Raw genomic sequence first — 21,884 nt, forward strand, 5'->3', positions numbered from 1 at the left:
TTATGGATCAAGATGTTACAATAGATCCAACTTGTATCGCAGTAAGATACATTTTTGCTATCTGGGTAGTGTTTGGTATCTAATTAGCTTCATCATGACGATAAAGAGTCCAGAAATGTATTAGAAAAGAGAACCATTTTAAAAACAACTGAACGAGCAAGATGGAAGCAAAAAAAAGGCATCGCTCTGTTCGCCATGGATCTATTTTCTACAGATCTCACAAACCTCTCAGGAAATGGCTGGAATTCATCTATTGATTGTGATATGAAATTGTCACAGCTTAACACTGAGGCTAAAGTTCAGGAATAGCACAAGGTGGGTTATTTAGTTGAGGACCTGTAGGCTAATAGCATAAAGCGTCGAGCTACGACCTGGAATCTTGCTGGGGATGTTGCAGCGAATTCTGGGGGTAGCCCCTGGTTCAGCGACTGTCAAGCCAATACCTTAATCATTACGCCAAGAGGTCTGAACCGCTTGTCAAGGTCGCTAGGTGTTGGGTTAAGGTCTTTGCATTACCCCCTTAGGGAGAGCGTCCCTCACGTGTACACACCTCTACGATGGCCTCATGGGCGTCATCTCACTGAGTAAAGGGTCTGAATACTTAAGTAAATGTGACATTTCAGTTTCAAATTTTTTATAAATTTGATAAAATCCTAAAAACCTGTTTTTGCTTTGTCATTATGGGGTATTTTGTGTAGATTGATGTGGGAAAAAACTATAATACATTTTAGAATAAGGCTGCAACGTAACAAAATGTGGAAAAAGTCAAGGGGTCTGAATACTTTCCGAACTATCACAAGTGGACAAATAACTTCTTAAAACGAAGCACATTAATCCGCTTTACAATGGGTGTAGAAGCTAACTGGCATACATAACCAGCGTGTGAGTTTCAAGTTTGGGGAAGAACATTAACACCACAAAAATGCACCTTTATCATAAAAGCATTATATTCATAATAGCAATTGTGGTCACTTTTGATAAGTGTTTTCCCGCTAACGGAGCATTTGCGTGTGTGCGCATTCCTGCAGAAATATCCTAATAGTTTATCAACATTTTAAGCTAAATCTGTTGCGTCAGCCTCATTGCATAAAAACGTTTTTGGGATGTTAGTGGGTGGTATTCATTTGGGATTTATCACATCCAACAACTGTCCCAGACAGTATTTATTTCTCACACAGAATAGGTAACTTTTGTACTGTGGGCTATAGAATACTGACATAGGCTAGTGCTTTTGCTGTTCGTTAGACCTACTCATCTTGTAGGTTTGACGAAAAGTAAATGTGGACAGTTCTTCCAATGTCTTCAATACGCACCATGGAATTGGATAAGAACGAGATGTGTCTGTCTTCACTTGTAGCCTGTGAGAAAGACCTGATCACGTGACGGGCAGAGAGAGCCCTGTGAGATAGAGGTGCTTCTGAGCACACAGCACTCAGGGAGAAGGGAATCATAATTATTATATTAGGCCCAAGGGCACAACAGCCACTGACCGCAAAAGGCATGGAATCTTTTAGAGGGCATTACGGCCACACAATGAGGATAACGCCGGAATATTTGAGACATTATCAAGTGCTTATCAAATTGTGAATGAGAGACTGATGAAGTGTGTACAGCCTTATTGGGGGAAAACAAAGCAGAGCTCATGCCTTTCAAGCAAGCATTTTCAAATCATCATTATAGAGTCGCATCATGCAGCCTTACAATGTACAAAAATCAGAACATATAGCCCAACATTTGTAGAAGAACTAAAGTCACATTAATAATTCTAAAATTAAGCATATAGGAATACCTATTTCTATATAAACCGCTCAACACAGAATAGCCGCATGTGCGCATTCCCTCAAATCGTTTGGAGTAAATATCCTTTCTACTTCATACAGCTTTGTTCAATTGTATTCTTCATACTATAAAATAATATAAAATGATGCCACAGAATTATAAACAAATCTTGTATGCTAAATGATCTAGAGTAGCCCACAGTCATATGAGATCAGGACCTAACATACGGACAAGTCCGAGTATGCTGTTCTGTTCTTCTGAAATAGACATTTTCTTCATATCATGTTTCTTTAGACCTGTCTAAAAGAAATATATTTATTGTGAAGTTGTAGGCTGTATTACATGGATTCATTAGACTTATAGAAATGTAGATGTTCCAAAGGTGTGCATCAGTGGCTTGTAGGCTGTGTGTGGAAGGCAGGAGATGCTAAATGTGTTTATGTTAATTACAGTGAGACCGACAGTTAGTTGCTTGACAATCGACCGACTGACGAAATTTCGTGACCGCCACAGCGTTGACACCATGCGTGAAATAAAGTGTTACCTATATTTCTTGTCCTGAGGTGGAATGTGTACAACAATCCCAATAACGGCTGGAAACTCCCTCGGGAGTTAGAAGGGTCAGCAGCATTTGACTGTCGGGTATTCCAAGATGGGTGTACAATCGGTTAAGAGTTCCACTGCACTCGAGTCAGCACAATTGGTGGTGTATGTGGTTTTCATGTATAAAGACACACTATTGAACTTCTACTGGAAACCATTTCACTGTGCTTAATTTGTCACTAGGTATGTTGGCCTAATTTATTTGTGCAGTATTTAACAGCTGATTAGTATATTTGTTGTTTACTGTTTACAAATTGGCAAAGACCTAGACTACTACTAAAATACATCATCTTTTCCCACAGATTCACATTTCATGACAAGCCCAGGCTGCAGCAGTGGGTTGCAAACGTCAGGCGGATTAATTGGAAACCAACCCAAACAAAATCTCATCTGTGCACATCACTTTGAAGATGAGTGTTTTTGGCATGATAAGGGAAAGTCTTCCTCACCCTGACACCTGTGCCTACCATTTCCTTCCCTGGTTCTCTTCAAAAGCGGTAGGTACAGAGGTTAGTGGCAACGTTGATCATGTGAAAGCGTCTGCTGCACATGATCACACCTACTGTGTAAGTAATGTCACTTCTCCTCTCCTCTGTCACTCCTCTACAGCATGTGGACATTGCAACCCTCCTGATCAAGTTCAACACGTGTGAATGCTACAGACAAGCGGGCCTTCACTCCACTCCATGAGGCAGCTTGGAAGGGTTGTACTCAGTTGTGTGCTCTACTGATGGCCCACGAAGCTGACCCTACAATGAAGAAGAAGTAGGGACAGACCGCACTTGACCTGGCCACGGTAAGCATCCTTCCTCTGCTACGGTTAACAGTAGATGGCGGCAGGGTAGCCTAGTGGTTAGAGTGTTGAACTAGTAACCGGAAGGTAGCAAGTTCAAACCCCCGAGCTGACAAGGTACAAATCTGTCGTTCTGCCCCTGAACAGGCAGTTAACCCACTGTTCCAAGGCAGTCATTGAAAATAAGAATTTGTTCTTAACTGACTTGCCTCGTTAAATAAAGGTAAAATAAAAAGAGATATCATGAAGATGTCAAATGAAATGCTCAGTATTCACTGAAGATTCATAACATAACAAGACACCCCTTATGTTCTTTGCTCAAAATGGTAGATATGGTGAATGTATTCATGTATAGTATCTTTATAGTTGCACAGCTAAGTGTCTGACTTACAATGATGTAGTCTGTTCACTTCAATTCCCATCCAACATTTTTTTACAGGCATGCCTGGGGAAACTCCTCATCATCCATTAACTTCTTCTGACCACCTCCTCCTCCTTTCTCAGGCTGATGGTATTTGTGTCCCCAGACGCAGAGAAGAGGGATCACCAGCTCAGCTCATCAAACTGTCCAATCTCTGGAGGGGATTTGTTCTATTTGTTACCCAGCAGAACGGATTAATGTTTGAATGCATGAATCCTTAAACTATTGTATTTTAACATTTTGTGTGTATTTTCTTTAAGCTGGCAGGTTAGTGGGGACTGTTTTGAGGTTTAAACAGTTGCATTGTGTTTTCTTATCACCTCATAATTAGTTATCAGATATTGCATGTGAAAAGATTAGCTGTGGAATTTTTTATGATATCATTGTTTTTATAACTCTCCAACACATCTAATCATATCCTGTATTCATGTCATGGAGAGGGGCTCCTCCACCAATCAATCAAAGCTGTAATGTTAAACGTCAAACTCTATTCTCTTATTAGCTGAGGTGAACTGATAGACAGTGGACCAGCAGCAGTCAGTATGTAACCTGACCACTGGAGGTCCTGACGGTATTTGTGCAGAACAAAAAATAAAACAAGTAGGAGGCCAGTATAAGCAGAAAACTATTTACAGATAACATATACAAAATAATACATATTAATAAGAGCAGATGTGCCTATAGTTTACATAAGGATTGCATAAGCTTCCACATCTGTAAGGGGTGATTTATCTGTTGCAACAATTGCTGTTTTTGATTAGCAGAACAGAATTAAAGTACCTCATGCTGTACTCATATTGAAAAAAACAGTCAAAGAGATCTCTTCGCAAGAGTTAGAAAGGATGGACCCCCTACAGTCACAGCAAACAGTAAATCACTCCTAATATGATGGCACCGACAGAGAGGGTCGCCTCGCTTCTAGTCCTTAGGAAACTACAACGTATTTTTAATGTATTATTTCTTACATTATTAGCCCAGAAAATCTTAATACATACACCCAGGAAGAACTATTGGATATCAGAGCGACGTCAACTTACCAACATTACAACCAGGAATAAGACTTTCCCGAAGTGGATCCTTTGTTCGCACCACCAACCAGGGCTTTGGATCCAATTCCAGATGCCGACCCAAAACAACGTCGCCACAGGAGAGGTAGACGGAGCAGTCTCCTGGTCAGATTTCGGAGGCGTGCACACCACCCACCGCTCCCGAGCATATTACTTGCCAATGTCCAGTCTCTAGATAAGGTAGACGAAATTAGGGCAAGGATTGCTTTCCAGAGAGACATCACGGAAACATGGCTCATTCGGGATATGTTGTCGGTGTCGGTACAGCCACCGGGATCGGTTATGCATCACGCCGACAGAAATAAACCTCTCTGGGAAGAAGAAGGGCGGGGGTGTATGATTCATGATTAACAATTCATGGTGTAATAGTAACAACATACAGGACCTCAAGTCATTTTGTTCACCTGACCTAGAATTCTTCAATATCAAATGCCGTTCATATTATCTCCCACAGCCGTGTATATCCCCCCTCAAGCCGATACCACGACAGCCCTCAAAGAACTTCACTGGAATCTTTGCAAACTGGAAAACATATATTGTAGCTGGGGAGTTTAAGAAAGCAAATTTTAGAACATGGCTACTGAGCATATTGATGGTAGCACTTGTGCATCACTGCTACTCTAACTTCCGCGATGCATACATGGCCCTCCCCCGCCCTCCCTTTGGCAAATCTGACAACAACATTTTACTCCTCCCTTCCTACAGGCAGACACTCAAACAGGATGTACCCGTGACAAGAACCATGCAAAGCTGGTCTGACCAATCGTAATCCACGCTCAATATTATTTTGATCAAGCAGACTGAGAAATGTGCCGGCCAGTCTCAGAGAAAAATATCGATTTATACGCTGATTCGGTGAGTGAGTTTATACGGAAGTATATGGAGATGTTGTACTCACTGTGACTCACTGTGACTTAAAACCTACCCTAAACAGAAACCGTGGATATGGCTGAATACAAACAGTTTACTTATTCCCTCCGCAAGGCAAACAAACAAGCAAAATGTTGGCATAATGACAAAGTGAAGTTGCAATTCAGTGGCTCAGACACAAGACATATGTGGCAGGTTCTACAGGCAATCACGGACTACAAAAAGAAAACCAGCCATGTCAAGGACACCGACGTCCTGCTTCCAGATAACCTAAACACCTTCTTTGCCCGCTTTGAGGATAATACAGTGCCAACAACTACCAAGGACTGTGCCTCCCCATCTCCTTCTCCGGGGACGATGTGAGAAAGACATTTAAACGTGTTAACCCTCGCAAGGCTGCCGGCTCAGACGGCATCCCTGGCCGCGTCCTCGGAACATGTGCAGGCCAGTTTGCTGGTGTGTTTACAGACATATTCAATTGCTCCATATACCAGTCTCCTATCCCCACATGCTTCAAGACGGCCACCATTGTTCCTGTACCCAAGAAGGTAAAGATAACTGAACTAAATGATTACTGTCATCATGAATTGCATTGAGAGGCTAGTCAAGGGTCATATCACATCCACCTTACCGGCCACCCTAGACCCACCCTAGACCCACTCCCCAACAGGTCCACAGACAATGCAATCACACTGCACACTGCCCTATCCCATCTGGACAAGAGGAATGCCTATGTAAAATACTCACACACACAAATACACCAGTGGAGGTCGGCTTTATTTCTATTACAGCATGTTGGATTTGTACTGAGTTTAAATGTCATTCATATTCCATTCACCCAGTTCTTTTATTACATTTTGTTTTATTTTACCATGTAAGTTGACTGAGAACACATTCTCATTTACTGCAACAACCTGGGGAATAGTTACATGTAACATCGACAGGTTTATTTGACTTACATTTTCCCTATACCCATCATGAGGTTGCTACAACCTAGCCTATGAATGAAAGTGTACAGTGTAGGTGCACACAGGTTGAGAGAAAATGTTGAGGTGACAGACAGTGACACATTCCATACTGCCTTGCACACTCTTGCCTGTATCTAGCTGATCTAGTATGTAATCATTAGTCCAACAGTTGCAAATTAGAGTTTATATTGGAAGAATTCAGATATGTTTATCCCCATTTCGTTCCGTTTGCTTACATTTAAGAAACGTTTTTCAACAGAATCGGAGGAATAAATCAACCCATGAAAGCAAGTACAGACGGTTCACTTTCATAGCAGCCACGTTGTATTCCTTCTCACATCTATGCGCTACCCTTCTCTTACCTTTTCCCTTTGATTGTGGACTTCAATGCACAACACACCAAGCCAAACCATATCATAACTGCTACACACAGCCTACATCGTTGTCACCATATTAACTAAAGTAACATCACAGTCAACATAGTTAATAGCACAAACACGCAAGTAAACCTGCTACAATCACGCAGTAAAGTTACAGTGTACAGTCGGTAAGCAGTTTAGCACTCACACCTGCGGACCCTGCTAGCAATAAAGTAGTAAAACCAAAAGCTTACCTTGGAAGAGTTCCAGTGTTGTGTTGGATAGTCATAGCCAGCTTACAGTTGACCGGGGCAGCTCTAGCAGGGCAGGAATTTGATGACGGACTTGTTGGAAAGTCATCGTATGACGGTGCCACGTTGAAAGTCACTGAACTCTTCAGTAATGCCATTCTACTGCCAAAATTTTTCTATGGAGATTGCATGGCTGTGTGCTTGATTTAAAACACCTATCAGTAATGTGTCCACAAATCCACTCATTTGAAGGGGTGTCCACAATAATGTGAATTGATGGGAAATGATGTAAAATATATCACTAGCCACTTTAAACAATGCTACCTAATATAATGTTTACATACCCTACATTATTAATCTCATATGTATACGTATATACTGTACACTATATTATCTACTGCATCTTTATGTAATACATGTATCACTAGCCACTTTAACTATGCCACTTTGTTTACATACTCATCTCATATGTATATACTATACTCGATACCATCTACTGTATCTTGCCTATGCCGCTCTGTACCATCACTCATTCATATATCTTTACGTACATATTCTTTATCCCCCTACACTTGTGTGTATAAGACAGTAGTTTTGGAATTGTTAGTTAGATTACTTGTTGGTTATTACTGCATTGTCAGAACTAGAAGCACAAGCATTTCGCTACACTCTCATTAACATCTGCTAACCATGTGTATGTGACAAATAAAATTAGATTTGATTTGATAATTTTATATACAGTGCATTTGGAGAGTATTCAGACCCCTTCCCTTTTTCAACATTTTGTTAAGTTACAGCCTTATTCTAAAATGGATTCAATATATATTTGTTTATCAAACTACACACAATACCCCATCATGACAAAGCGAAAACGGGTTTTTAGAAATGTTAAATATATATTTATTTTTTTTGTTATAAAAAAAAACGTATTTACATAACTATTCCGATCCATTGGTATGAGACTCGGCTCAGGTGCATCTAGTTTACATTGATCATCCTTAAGATGTTTCTAGAACTTGATTGGAGTCCACCTGTGATAAATTAAATTGATTGGGGATGATTTGGAAAGGCATACATCTGTCTTTATAAGGTCTCACAGTTGATAGTACATGCATAGTGCATGTCAGAGCAAAAACCAAGCCATAAGGTCGAAAGAAATTGTCCGTAGACATTCAAAAATCATGTTGAATAGTATTATAGTCCATAGTCCACGCAACTTATTATGTGACTAAAGAAAATTTGTTCTCCTGAACTTATTTAGGCTTGCCATAACAAAGGGGTTGAATACTTAATGACTCAAGACATTTCAGCTTTAAAAAAAAAACATAATTCCACTTTGACAGTATGGGGTTTTGTGTATAGGCCAGTGACAAAAACATCTACATTTAATCCATTTTAAATTCACTGCACAGCAATTTGGGGCTGTTGCTGGGCAACACGGAATTTCAACTCCCTCCAAAGATTTTCTATGGGGTTGAGATCTGAAAACTGGCTAGGCCACTCCAGGACCATGAAATGCTTCTTACGAAGCCACTCCTTCGTTGCCCGGGCGGTGTGTTTGGGATCATTGTCATGCTGAAAGACCCAGCCACGTTTCATCTTCCTTGCTGATGGAAGGAGGTTTTCACTCAAAATCTCACGATACATGGCCCCATTGATTATTTCCTTTACACGGATCAGTCGTCCTGGTCCCTTTGCAGAAAAACAGCCCCAAAGCATGATGTTTCCACCCCCATGCTTCACAGTAGGTATGGTGTTCTTTGGATGCAACTCAGCATTCTTTGTCCTCCGAACACAACGAGTTGAGTTTTTACCAAAAAGTTATATTTTGGTTTCATCTGACCATATGACATTCTCCCAATCTTCTTCTGGATCATCCAAATGCTCTCTAGCAAACTTCAGACAGGCCTGAACATGTACTGGCTTAAGCAGGGGGACACGTCTGGCACTGCAGGATTTGAGTCCCTGGCGGCGTAGTGTGTTACTGATGGTAGGCTTTGTTACTTTGGTCTCAGCTCTCTGCAGGTCCTTCACTAGGTCCTCCGTGTGGTTCTGGGATTTTTGCTCACCGTTCTTGTGATCATTTTGACCCCACGGGGTGAGATCTTGCGTGGAGCCCCAGATCGAGGGAGATTATCAGTGGTCTTGTATGTCTTCCATTTCCTAATAATTGCTCCCACAGTTGATTTCTTCAAACCAAGCTGCTTACCTATTGCAGATTCAGTCTTCCCAGCCTGGTGCAGGTCTACAATTTTGTTTCTGGTGTCCTTTGACAGCTCTTTGGTCTTTGCCATAGTGGAGTTTTGAGTGTGACTGTTTGAGGTTGTGGACAGATGTCTTTTATACTGATAACAAGTTCAAACAGGTGCCATTACTACAGGTAACGAGTGGAGGACAGAGGAGCCTCTTAAAGAAGTTACAGGTCTGTGAGAGACAGAAATCTTGCTTTTTGTAGTTGACCAAATACTTATTTTCCACCATATTTTGCAAATAAATTCATTAAAAATGGCATTGTGATAGACTACATCCAATTTGCTGAGTAGTTTTGGAGGCTATTTTGTAAATGATATCGCCGAAGTTAAGGATCGGTAGGATAGTCCGTTTTACGAGGGTATGTTTGAAGGATGAGTGAAGGATGCTTTGTTGCGAAATAGGAAGCCGATTCTAGATTTAATTTTGGATTGGAGATGCTTAATGTGAGTCTGGAAGGAGAGTGTACAGTCTAACCAGACACCTAGGTATTTGTAGTTGTCCACATATTCTAAGTCAGAACCGTCCAGAGTAGTGATGCTGGAAGGGCGGGCAGGTGCGGGCAGCGATCGGTTGAAGAGCATGCATTTAGTTTGACTTGCATTTAAAAGCAGTTGGAGGCCACGGAAGGAGAGTTGTACGGCATTGAAGCTCGTATGGAGGTTAGTTAACACGGTGTCCAAAGAAGGGCGAGAAGTATACAGAATGGTGTCGTCTGCATAGAGGTGGATCAGAGAATCACCAGCAGCAAGAGCGACATCATTGATGTATACAGAGAAGAGAGTTGGCCCGAGAATTGAACCCTGTGTCACCCCCATAGAGATTGCCAGAGGTCCGCACAAAAGGCCCTCCGATTTGACTCGCTGAACTCTATCTGCAAAGTAGTTGGTGAACAGGCGAGGCAGTCATTTGAGAAACCAAGGAGGCTGTTGAGTCTGCCGTTAAGAATGTGGTGATTGACAGAATCGAAAGCCTTGGCCAGGTCGAAGAATACAGCTGCACAGCATTGTCTCTTATCGATGGTGGTTATGATATCGTTTAGGACCTTGCATAGCGGAGAAGGTACGGTGGGACTCAAAATGGTCGGTGATCTGTTTGTTAACTTGGCTCTCAAAGACCTTAGAAAGGCAGGGTAGGATAGATATAGGTCTGTAGCGAGTTTGGGTCTAGAGTGTCTGCCCCTTTGAAGAGGGGGGATGACCGCGGAAACTTTCCAATCTTTGGGGATCTCAGACAATACGAAAGAGAGGTTGAACAGGCTAGTAATAGGGTTGCAACAATTTTGGCCGATCATTTTAGAAAGAGAGAGTCCAGATTGTCTAGCCCGGCTGATTTGTAGGGGTCCAGATTTTGCAATTCTTTCAGAACATCAGCTATCTGGATTTGGATGAAGAAGAATTGGACGAGTTGTTGTGGGGGGCTGTTGACCGGGGTAGGGGTAGCCAGTGGAAAGCATGGCCAGCCGTAGAAAAATCCTTATTGTAATTCTCAATTATCGTGGATTTATCGGTGGTGACAGTGTTTCCTAGCCTCAGTGCAGTGAGCAGCTGGTAGGTGGTGCTCTTATTCTCCATGGACTTTACAGTGTCCCAGAACTTTTTTGAGTTTGTGCTACAGGATGCATATTTCTGTTTGAAAAAGCTAGCCTTTGCTTTCCTAACTGCCTGTGTATATTAGTTAATAACTTCCCTGAAAAGGGAAGTGTGATGGGTAATACATTTCCTGGTTTAGATCTCTATTGCTACAGCCAACGTGCACACAAACACATGTGCACACACACACTCGCTTTCTGCACTCTGTCCCTATTTGTTTACACAGCATCCTTTTCACCACTGATCAACCAGAACACCATTGAGATAAGAGACAAGGAGCTGAGAGATTGTCAATAAGAGCATTCTCACTTCCCCCTCTTATCTTTTTCTCTCTATCCCTCATTCTCTCTCTCCTCTTTCAATTTATCCTCATCTCACTCTAATTTCCCTTCTCCCTCAATCTCCCTCGCTCTTTGTCTCTCCTTGTCCCTCTCCCTTTCTTATCCCTCCCCCTCTCTTTCAATCTGTCTCTCTGTCAGTCTATTTCAATCCATCTCTACCTTCCCCATTCTCTTTCCCTTATTTTCCTCTCCTCCTATTACGCATTCCATCCTTTTCTTTCTTAAACTCCTCTCTCTCTCTCTCCACCATGACAACACACCAGAAAAATAACATTTCTGTCACATCTCCCACATCTGCAGTATGGTTTGTGGCATTTCACCAGGGCAACTAACCAATCCAAACATCCAGGTAGAAACAAGTTAACATATATAATCCAACCATTAGAAATATAATAATACATATAATAAGAATACCATTGTTTCTTTGACACTAATTTGTCACTGACTCCAATAATCGCCTAATCATTGTCTTCAGTTTAGATTAGAATACAATTAGTTTACTCAGGTGTATTAGCTAGGGCTGGGGAAAACAGTCCCACAAGGAGTTGCCCATCTCTTGGCTAGAGAAATCACACGTATTGTTCCAGGGGCTTCAGTACGACAGAACTGTGTGCAACGTTGAATTCAATGGAAACGGTACTGTAAATGTCATTATCTGATATGAGCTATCCAGGTGTTGTGATATCTGGCAGGCATCTGTAAACACGGTCAGCCTGGTGCATGGCCATGGTGTGTGCAAGGAAACTATTTAATTTACCCAAAGCAAATAATCAATAATTGTTTTATTACAATAACTTCTGGATACTTGAACAATATTCTCAACACAATTTCCATATGGCTTTAGTTACATAGTAACAAGGTGTGTGTAAAGTAAGTGTGTGCGAGAGCGAACGTGCTTGCATGAGTGAGAGAAAGAGAGAGCGAGGTAATCACATTACATTTAGTCAACCCGGGTACAAGGTTAATTGTTTAGAAGAACAATATACTCGTATGTATAAATGGTTGGAAGGGCTCATTGTGTCCAAGTGTTAATCAAAAGACATTCAAAGGGATCAGCCTGAGCAAGCCACTGTGCAATTTCACTCATCTTAATAATTGAATGAGTACTTTGGATACACGATTCTGTGCAGTGCCTAGGTTGATCGCCTTCCCTGGAAAGCTGTGCTGTATGTGTCTGGACTACCTGATGCCGGTAGAAGAGAGTGTAGAGAGTGTACCTAATGCCTGAGTGACATTGAGGAATTGCCCATGATGCTGAGGCTGCAGCACTGGCTGACACACACTGACAGCTATAGGCTCATGATACAACAAGCTCTTACAGTCTTACTGTAGAATTAGATCTTTATCAATGTTTCTCCAAATGTCAAATTTCAAAGTGTAATGCATCTGTGCAAACAACAGTTTTCTTCCCATAGTTCAACAATAAATATAACATACCACTTGAAAACAATAAATTAGCCTGGGCTACTTTGTTTTTGTAGTTGCATGCTAAAACAATGGACAGGTGAATATTTCCAAATGTAATAGGCCTATTACAAAGTAATAACAAAATTGCTTTGATGGACCCTAGGTCTAAAAGAGGGTGGACAAGTAAGTGGTGGGGGTGTTATGGGATTAGGGGGTTTTACCCAAACCACCTTGGATCTGAAGCCCCACATCTCAGAAAAAAAGAAAAAGCGATAAACCAATGGTATTGTGGACTTCATTGCCCTGGACAGGAGGGTGTGGGATTTAAGAAGATTATGAAAATCTTGGAGCCTGGTTATACTGTTCCCAAGAGAGAGACTTATGTATGCGCTGACCACAAAATATGCTAACAAAAAAAGTAGGTTTTGGAATGTATCAAAAAAAATCCAGGCAGTAAATTTGACAACCGACATGGACCTCACGGAGGGTGAGTCTTACATGACTGTCACTGCACATTTCATTACCGAGGCCTGGGGACTGCAGTGGCTTGTGCTGGTGACAAAACAAATGCAGAAGAATCACACCACAGTCAACATTGCACAGAGACTTGGAGAAGTTGCAGACACATACATAATCCCAGGACCTAAAAGGGTCACTATGGTACATAATGCACCAAACATGATTTTGTGTGCAGATATACTGGCGCAGGAGGAGGAATGGGCAGACGTTAAATGAGTCAGAAGTGCTAGGCATACCTTACAGCTGTGCATCAATGCCGCTCTTAACCTCTAGCGTCGAGCAACCCCTTATCCGGGAGCGTAATTATAGCCTCAAACTCATTACCATAACATAACGTTAACTATTCATGAAAATCGCAAATGAAATGAAAGAAATATATTCACTCACAAGCTTAGCCTTTTATTAACAACACTGTCATCTCAGATTTTCAAAATATGCTTTTCAACCATAGCTACACAATAATTTGTGTAAGAGTATTGATAGCTAGCATAGCATTAAGCCTAGCATTCAGCAGGCAACATTTTCACAAAAACAAGAAAAGCATTCAAATAAAATAATTTACCTTTGAAGAACTTTGGATGTCTTCAATGAGGAGACTCTCAGATAGCAAATTTTCATTTTTTGCAAAAAGATTATTTGTGTAGGAGAAATCGCTAAGAAATAAATCAGAAAATGCAGTCTCTACAACGCCAAACTTTTTACCAAATTAACTCCATAATATCAACAGAAACATGGCAAACGTTGTTTAGAATCAATCCTCAAGGTGTTTTTCACATATCTATTCGATAATCAATCATTCGTGGCAGCTGTGTTTCTCCTCGAAGCAAACGAAAAATACACGCAGCCGGAGATTACGCAATAATTGCAACGGAGGACACCAAGCGGCCACCTGGTAGATGTAGTCTCTTAAGGTCAATCTTCCAATGATTTGCCTACAAATACGTCACAATGCTGTCGACACCTTGGGGAAACGACAGAAAGTCTAAGCTCATTCGTGACCCATACACAGGCATATAAGGAGACATTGGAACACAGCGCTTTCAAAATCTGGGGCACTTCCTGTATGAAATTTCATCTTGGTTTCGCCTGTAGCATTAGTTCTGTGGCACTCAGACAATATCTTTGCTGTTTTGGAAACGTCAGATTGTTTTCTTTCCAAAGCTGTCAATTATATGCATAGTCGAGCATCTTTTCGTGACAAAATATCTTGTTTAAAACGGGAACGTTTTTTCATCCAAAAATGAAATACTGCCCCCAGAGGTTCAAGAGGTTAAAGTCCCCAGCTACTAGGAGCGCCGCCTCTGGGTGAGTGTTTTCTTGTTTGCTTATTGCTGAATACAGCTCATTCAATGCTGTCTTAGTGCCAGCCTCTGACTGTGGTGGTATGTAAGCCCCCCCCGAAAAATACAGATGAAAAATCCCCAGGTAGATAGGGTATCTCATGATAAGCTGTAGACCACACTATCTCAGGCGAGCAATAGGTCGAGACTTCCTTAGTCTGTGCACCAGCTGTTATTTACAAATAAACATAGTCCGCCGCCCCTTGTCTTACCAGACGCCGCTGTTCTATCCTGCCGGTGCAGCATATAACCTGCCAGCTGTATGGTGATAGTCTCGTCGTTCAGCCACGACTCCTTGAAGCATAAGATATTACAGTTTTGAATGTCCAGTTGGTAATGTAATCTTCCACGAAAGTCATCTATTTTATTATCCAAAGAATTTCTTTCCTTCTTAATGCGTTTGAGCCAATCAGTTGTGTTGTGACAAGGTAGGGGTGGTATACAGAAGATAGCCCTGTTTGGTAAAAGACCAAGTCCATATTATGGCAAGAACAGCTCAAATAATATAATAGAAACAACAGTCAATCATTACTTTAAGATATGAAGGTCAGTCATTACGGAAAAGTGCAGTTGCAATAACCATCAAGCGCTATGATGAAACTGGCTCTCATGAGGAACGCCCCAGGAAAAGAAGACCCAGAGTTACATCTGCTGAAGAGGAGAAGTTCCTTAGAGTTACCAGACTCAGAAATTGCAGCCCAAATAAATGCTTTACAGAATTCAAGTAACAGCTCAAATAAACCAATAACTATAACTGCTGCTGGCCAAAACAACCATGAGAAAAAAAATACCATTGCAAAATAATGCTTTTTATAAATTGATGGAAATACCAGTCAATATAAATACATTTGACCATCATGCTATAGGTTCATTTGCATCATTTTATGGAATTAAATTGGCCTGTGTGTATTTTCGTTAGTCATCATGCATTTTATTTATCCAACACATCAATCACAATCACACAGCATACAGAGCCTATTTTGAGCGAAATTTCTCCTACAGCTCCTCGGCTGGTTGCTACTGGAGTAAAACATGCTTTTGTAAGCACATTCATTGTGCCACAATTCTAAATGCAATTGCATGTTAAAAACAGTTTTGGTGCACGATTAAGAAGAGCTGCTATTTTTATTTCTCAACTGGTAATAGAAGCGTGTCTCCCATTCACAATTCAAGTGCAGGGAAGAGGCTATCAGCGAGTCACCCATCAATGAGAGCTGGAGGAAGTATACATTTTGAAAACATAAATAATTGTTTGAAACCTGAAAGTTTTATTTCATGTAGGCATGTCTTAACTTGCTTTAAAGTAGCCTACAGGCAAAATCCGACCATGGAATAATTTTATGAAGACTTTATAGGCCGCATGTCAGTTTCAAGTTTGGGCAAGTTTGGGCAAGTTTACAATTTATCCTACCATTGCTACCGTTCTGCGCGCCAGTTATGATTTTCATATGCACATTTTCGTAGAACAGTTTAATTTCCATAACATTTATTTTGTATCATTGTCACATGGTTAATCATAAAATTCTGAATGAAAATTATAGCATTTTAAAGTAAACTATACAGCCAGTAACTGTTACTTCAACCTGGGGAGTGCCCCAAATTGGACCCTATTTCAGATACAGTGCACTACAGACCCTGGTCAAAAGTAGTGCACAACATAGGAAATAGGGTGCCATTTGGGATGAACACCTGTCACTTTGTCGTCTCTGCTGGCATTAGATCCTTACAGCTCTGGAGAAGAGGCTTAGGGGGCATGGAGGAAGAGATAGAATGAGGAAGAAAGAGATACAGGGAGAGAGATAAGGAGAGAAAGTGAGAGTAGGTCTTGTTCCCAGCCGTGACAGAGTAGAATGAGAGAAGACTGCTTGAAGGAAATGACGGGAGAGGAACAGAATGGAGAGAACAAAGGGAAAGAAAGAATGATTAATAAGAGAGAGGGAGTAGAGAGACTAAGAAAAAGCTAGAGGGAACAAACAGAGATGTCGAGGGATGAGAGCGAAAGTAGAAAGGGATAGAAAGAGAAGAGACAAGGAATAGAGAGAAAGAGAGAAGACAGAGTAAGGCTTAGTGCTTTGCAGTTGGGAAAGCATATTAAACAATCTCTTCTGTGTCATCGCTTCCACACACCGGCACATAAGAGCAAACATAGAAGCAAAGTAGCAACACATCAAAGGTAGCATCAATGCACCACAAAGGAAGCATCAATGCACCACAAAGGAAGTATCAACGCATCACAAGTGTCATGACTCTCTCTCCTTGGTGAGGATCAAAGGTGCCAGATCAACTGGCAATGGCTGACAGATAGCCAGACCCAACCGGGGGGTTGGGCCGGTTTTATGACTTAACAACTGGTCACACATTTTAGAGAGAACGTTCACTTTCTTGGTCTCTAGTAGGGAGAATTGAATGTATGGGTGTTACAGAAGAGTGGTCACCAAAAACTTCAACATCAATCAATGAACACCGGGACAACATATTTCAACATCTGAATGTTGGGAATGATGAGAGATGGAATATGGAAAATGTATGTCCATTTTGTGATGTCATTAAAATCGGTATGTTGAAGTATAACGCAAAAACTGTAGCTTAGGAAGGAAACACATTCTAGCTGTGATGTTCCTACCCAGTAGGATGTTAATACAATATAAAAATGTGATTTTAGGCTTCTAAATGAGAATAATATTTAATGCAAACTTGTTCCCAGTCAGTAGCCACGCCCAAGTGAGCTTAGAGTTTGTGTCAACATGACAGAATGCCTTCCAAGGCCAGAGTGCCTTAAGAAGTTAAAAGGACTAACTAATGAAATTTACATTAGACCAGAGAATGCGAGGCTGTGGCCCACACGTTGAAATGGTGAAAAAAAACGACAGCGTGGAGCGGTGGCTACACAGCTGAAAATGGTAAGACCCTCTGAAACTCTCAACCCGAGTGAAGAAGGGCAAGACTAGGGGCCTCATTTGATAAAACAGTGTGGTGGGTTCACGTACGGACGAAACATAGAAAGTGCTTAAGCACAAAAAATATTCTGATTTATAACACAGTGCACACGCACGTTCCACGCCGGTTTCCCTTTATAAATCACAATCAACTCGAAGTTTGGCAGTACGTGAGCGAGCGTCTTGTCCCACCCTTTTAACGCCCATAGTTTCCTATAAATAGCCAGTGAAACGCACCTAAACCATAGTGACTGTATTGCGACAATGGCGGCAACTGTGAAATGGAAGTTCTTGTAGGGAAGGTTGAAGCAAGAAAAAAATATTGTTTGGTGCTGGCTCAGGTCGGACCTTTTCAGAAAAAAAGACAAAAAAGACAGACGTGGTCCGACATAAAAGTGGAGGCCAAAGGTGGGGAAAAGGGGACACAGGAGCTCAACCCCCTCCATGAGCGACTTGCCAGTATTATATTTTATTGCCTCCACGGATATGGTCCGATTTTGGCTAGGCTACAATTAAGTATATATTTTCAAAATACATACTACCTCCTACTCATTGCAAAGTGGTGTGTGAAGCGCTGATGAAGCCGTTGTCTATGCATTTGCTATTTGAGATGCTGTAGTAGCAGCTCTGGCACTGTCTGACAGATTTTCCGCTCAAAGGCTCTGTATCTGTATGCTGTACGGGTGCTAAATAAGATACATAAAGAAAACTGTACACACGCGACAATTTAATTCCGCAAAACTATGTAAATTAACCTATAGACCGATAAGCATGACCAGTCAAATGTATTTACATCGACTGGTATTTCCATCAGTGAATAGGCTAAATAGCATTATTTCGCAATGGGATATTTTCTTCTTCTCACAGACAATTGGCCAGCACCAATTTTATTTATCGGCTTTTCTAGTTATTTAGTTTTAAATTGGCCAACAGCCGGCTATTACTGGCTAATGGAAACTCTGATGCGGGCGGTTACATGTGTTTGGGGTGTGAGGGATTGTTAGCTTTCATAAAAAATCCCTAACCAAAAAATGTTTTTTGTGTGTTTTTTCCCCACAAAAATTAAATCACAGTGTAGTTATCACAAAACTACCATTAAAAGGACCCGATCATCATCATAAAGGTAAAAATACAGCAACAATGCTGTAACATTAGTAGGAGGAGATATGAGTATTTAAAATGATTGGCCACAGATATAAAGCGCTCTGCACGTCATTTTTGTTCACAGGCAGAGAGAGAGTCAGGGAAGCGAAAGCAGCGAAATCCGGCATGGCAATACGTTGAGAAGTTAAATGAGAAGGTGGTTAAATGCACTCTTCGACGTGGAATTGAGCTACAGTGGCAGTACAGTTGCAATGCTTAACACTTTAACTGCTAAAACAGTTCATCTGACCCCTTTCAATTTTGTAATTTCAATAAATAATAAAATAAAAAAACTTGAACACACCTGTCGCTTACTTTTCCTAAATATGTGTATTTTAGCAGTACTTTCAGATAAATATCCTAAAAAGAAAAAACTGACCATTTCATCCTTAAAGCGCCATGAAGGTCTAAATGACCGCATGCATATTTAACAGTAGAATAGCCGGGCCTCTGGGAGTACCAACAGCCACCAGTCTAATAAATAACTAGAAAAGCCTGGCCTTGTTAGACCTCCCTTCATGCTAATTTCATTTGGTTGTGTTTATGAAGGTGTTAGGTAACATTAGAACAGTGGTTCTTAACCTGGGTTCGATCGAACCCCAGGGGTTCGCTGAGTCAGTCTCAGGGGTTCGGCAGAGGTCAAGACACACATCCGACTCATATGATTTGTGATCACACGCCCTTCTTGACCATCATTGGCTGCAGGTGATCACGCTACATCGGTTGGCCTATCTGTGCTGCAGGGAATTTGGTGCGCTCAGTAGTCGACTTGTGACTGTCGTGATGGTACGTCTTGTGATATCTTTATTTATTTTAATCCCTTCATACTTACTATGTCGAGCAAAAAAAGAAAGTGGTCGGACGAATATGTACAATATGGATTCACATGTATAACGGAACGTGATGGGAGTCAGCGTCCTAACTGCATGATTTGCAATGCCAAGTTGAGCAATTCTAGTCTAGCACCGGCAAAACTAAGAGAACACTTCCTTAAGCTGCATGGAGATGGAAAATACAAGAACACAACACTCGCTGAATTCGATGAAAAGGCTACTCTGCCTGTTCTCGGCTTTGTACCCACCAACAAACCGATCCTCACAGCATCGTCCAAAGTTGCATACCTGATCGCAAAGCAGGGCAAACCACACACCATTGGTGAAACACTCATAAAACGAGCTGTGTTGAAGATGGCGAATATCATGCTGGGAAAAGAGGCTGAACTTAAGTTATCCCAAATTCCTCTTTCAAATGACACCATCAGCGACAGAATAGAGGACATTAGCAAAGACATCTTGGCTCTAGTAGTTGATTTTTTAATATTTTGTAAGCCTCTGACAATAACAACTAAGGCAGCCGATGTGAAGAAACTTGTGGATGAATTCTTCAAAGACAATCTTTCGTGGGATATGGTTTCTGCAGTTTGTTCGGATGGAGCTCCAGTCATGCTGGGAAGAAAGTCTGGTTTGGTGCGCTAGTGAAAGCCGATGCACCACACAACATTGTTACACATTGTATTCTGCACAGGCATGCGATGGCAACAAAAACCTTGCCTCCAAAACTGGTAGAAGTATTACAAATTGTAGTGGAATGCGTGAACCATGTGCCAGCTAGTACTCTGAGGCACCGCATCTTCAGTGAGCTGTGTAAAGAAATGGGCTCTGAATTTGAGGTACTTCTGTACCATTCTAACGTTCGGTGGTCATCCCGGGGACAGGTGCTGAATCGTGTTTTTGCCGTGCGTGTGGAATTAGCCCTGTTTTTGCAAGAGCACCAACATTGTCATGCAGATTGCTTCAAAAATTCTGAGGTCATTCTCATTTTAGCGTACATGGCTGATATCTTCGCAGCTCTAAAATCATCTCAATCAAAAGATGCAGGGCGGTGGAGTCAACATCATCGAAGCGGAGGAAAACCTGAAGGATTTTTTTAAAAAGCTATCATTATGGAAACGACGAACAGAGAACAATAACTTCGCAAACTTTCCCCTGCTGGACGACTAAGTAAGGTCGAAGATGTGGAATCGGAGACATTTCTGTACCCGCGGAACTGAAGCAAGCAATTGCCAAGCACTTAGGTGAGCTTGCAAAGTCTCTCGACGGATACTTCCCTACGAGAGTCATATCCAGCATGGGTGAGACAGCCGTTCACGTTTAGTGTTGAGACAACAGATGTCAATGATGAATACCTCAATGAAATCATTGAAATTCAGCAGAGCCAGGTTCTAAAGCAACTCTTCAGAACAACAACGCTTTCAATGTTTTGGTGTCAACAAATGGTAACGTACCGTTATTGCTAAGAAAGCTCTGGAGATTTTTCATACCGTTTGTTACAACCTATCTTTGCAAGCAATCCTTTGAGGATGCTGGACATAAAAACGAAGAAAAGGAACTGACTCATTTGTGAAAATTACATGAGAGTGGCACTTGCCAAGGTGAAGCTGCGCATTTCTGAACTGGTCTCTGAAAGGCAACAGCAGAAGTCACACTGATTTGCAGTAAATATTCATTATTATGTTTTTGTTTTTGTGTGAAAATCATGGTTTGATGATTTTGTTCTTTGATGCACGGTTCATTTTGTGCACCAGTAAAATATATACCTATGTTTTGAATTTGAAAAAAATCATATTTTATTTTTCCAATTTAAGAAGGGTTCGGTGAATGCGCATATGAAACTGGTGGGGTTCAGTACCTCCAACAAGGATAAGAACCACTGCATTAGAATATGGAATGTAAATATTTGAAAGAACATAACATTTTTCATATGTTTGTTCCAGTAGGCTATATGTAAAAACCAAAACCCACAAAAATACAGAAGTTAAAGCGTAAATAAATAAATACAAAAGAATACACTGTTCTTCATTCACAACTGGAAATGACATAATTATGCATCGTTCGCATCAACTCACCCATTCTCCAACATAATACTATGCTTCGTTTATTGAATCTGTTGTTATGTGTGTGAAATTCCTTCGTTTAGGTTCAGATTTGAGGCAATTATCAAGGTGATTATAAACTGGGCATGGCACATTCAACTATCGGAGCAGAGCAGGCCGGGGGAAAGCCATTCAAAAAATCAGTTCAGTTTGTGATATTAAAATTCAAACAATGACAGTGCTATATAGACTTATTTAGGAAAAGTCAAGTACGGAGGGGGACATGACTTTGAATAATTAAACACTTACTTCTGTTTCGTCATTATGATGCTCTATGCCTTTCTCGTGTTAATATACACAATCACAAATAAAT

At 41.1% G+C, this 21,884-nt stretch overlaps 1 protein-coding gene across 8 annotated transcripts in view; it reads right to left on the minus strand.

The window, feature by feature from the left end:
* The window catches only part of LOC124004185 (membrane-associated guanylate kinase, WW and PDZ domain-containing protein 2-like), a 252,761-nt gene that overhangs the window by 196,001 nt on the left and 34,876 nt on the right, over nucleotides 1–21,884 (minus strand). The gene's annotated exons all lie outside the window — the stretch shown is intronic.

The sequence above is a fragment of the Oncorhynchus gorbuscha genome, linkage group LG02 (genome assembly GCF_021184085.1).
Source record: "Oncorhynchus gorbuscha isolate QuinsamMale2020 ecotype Even-year linkage group LG02, OgorEven_v1.0, whole genome shotgun sequence".
Lineage (NCBI taxonomy): Eukaryota > Metazoa > Chordata > Actinopteri > Salmoniformes > Salmonidae > Oncorhynchus > Oncorhynchus gorbuscha.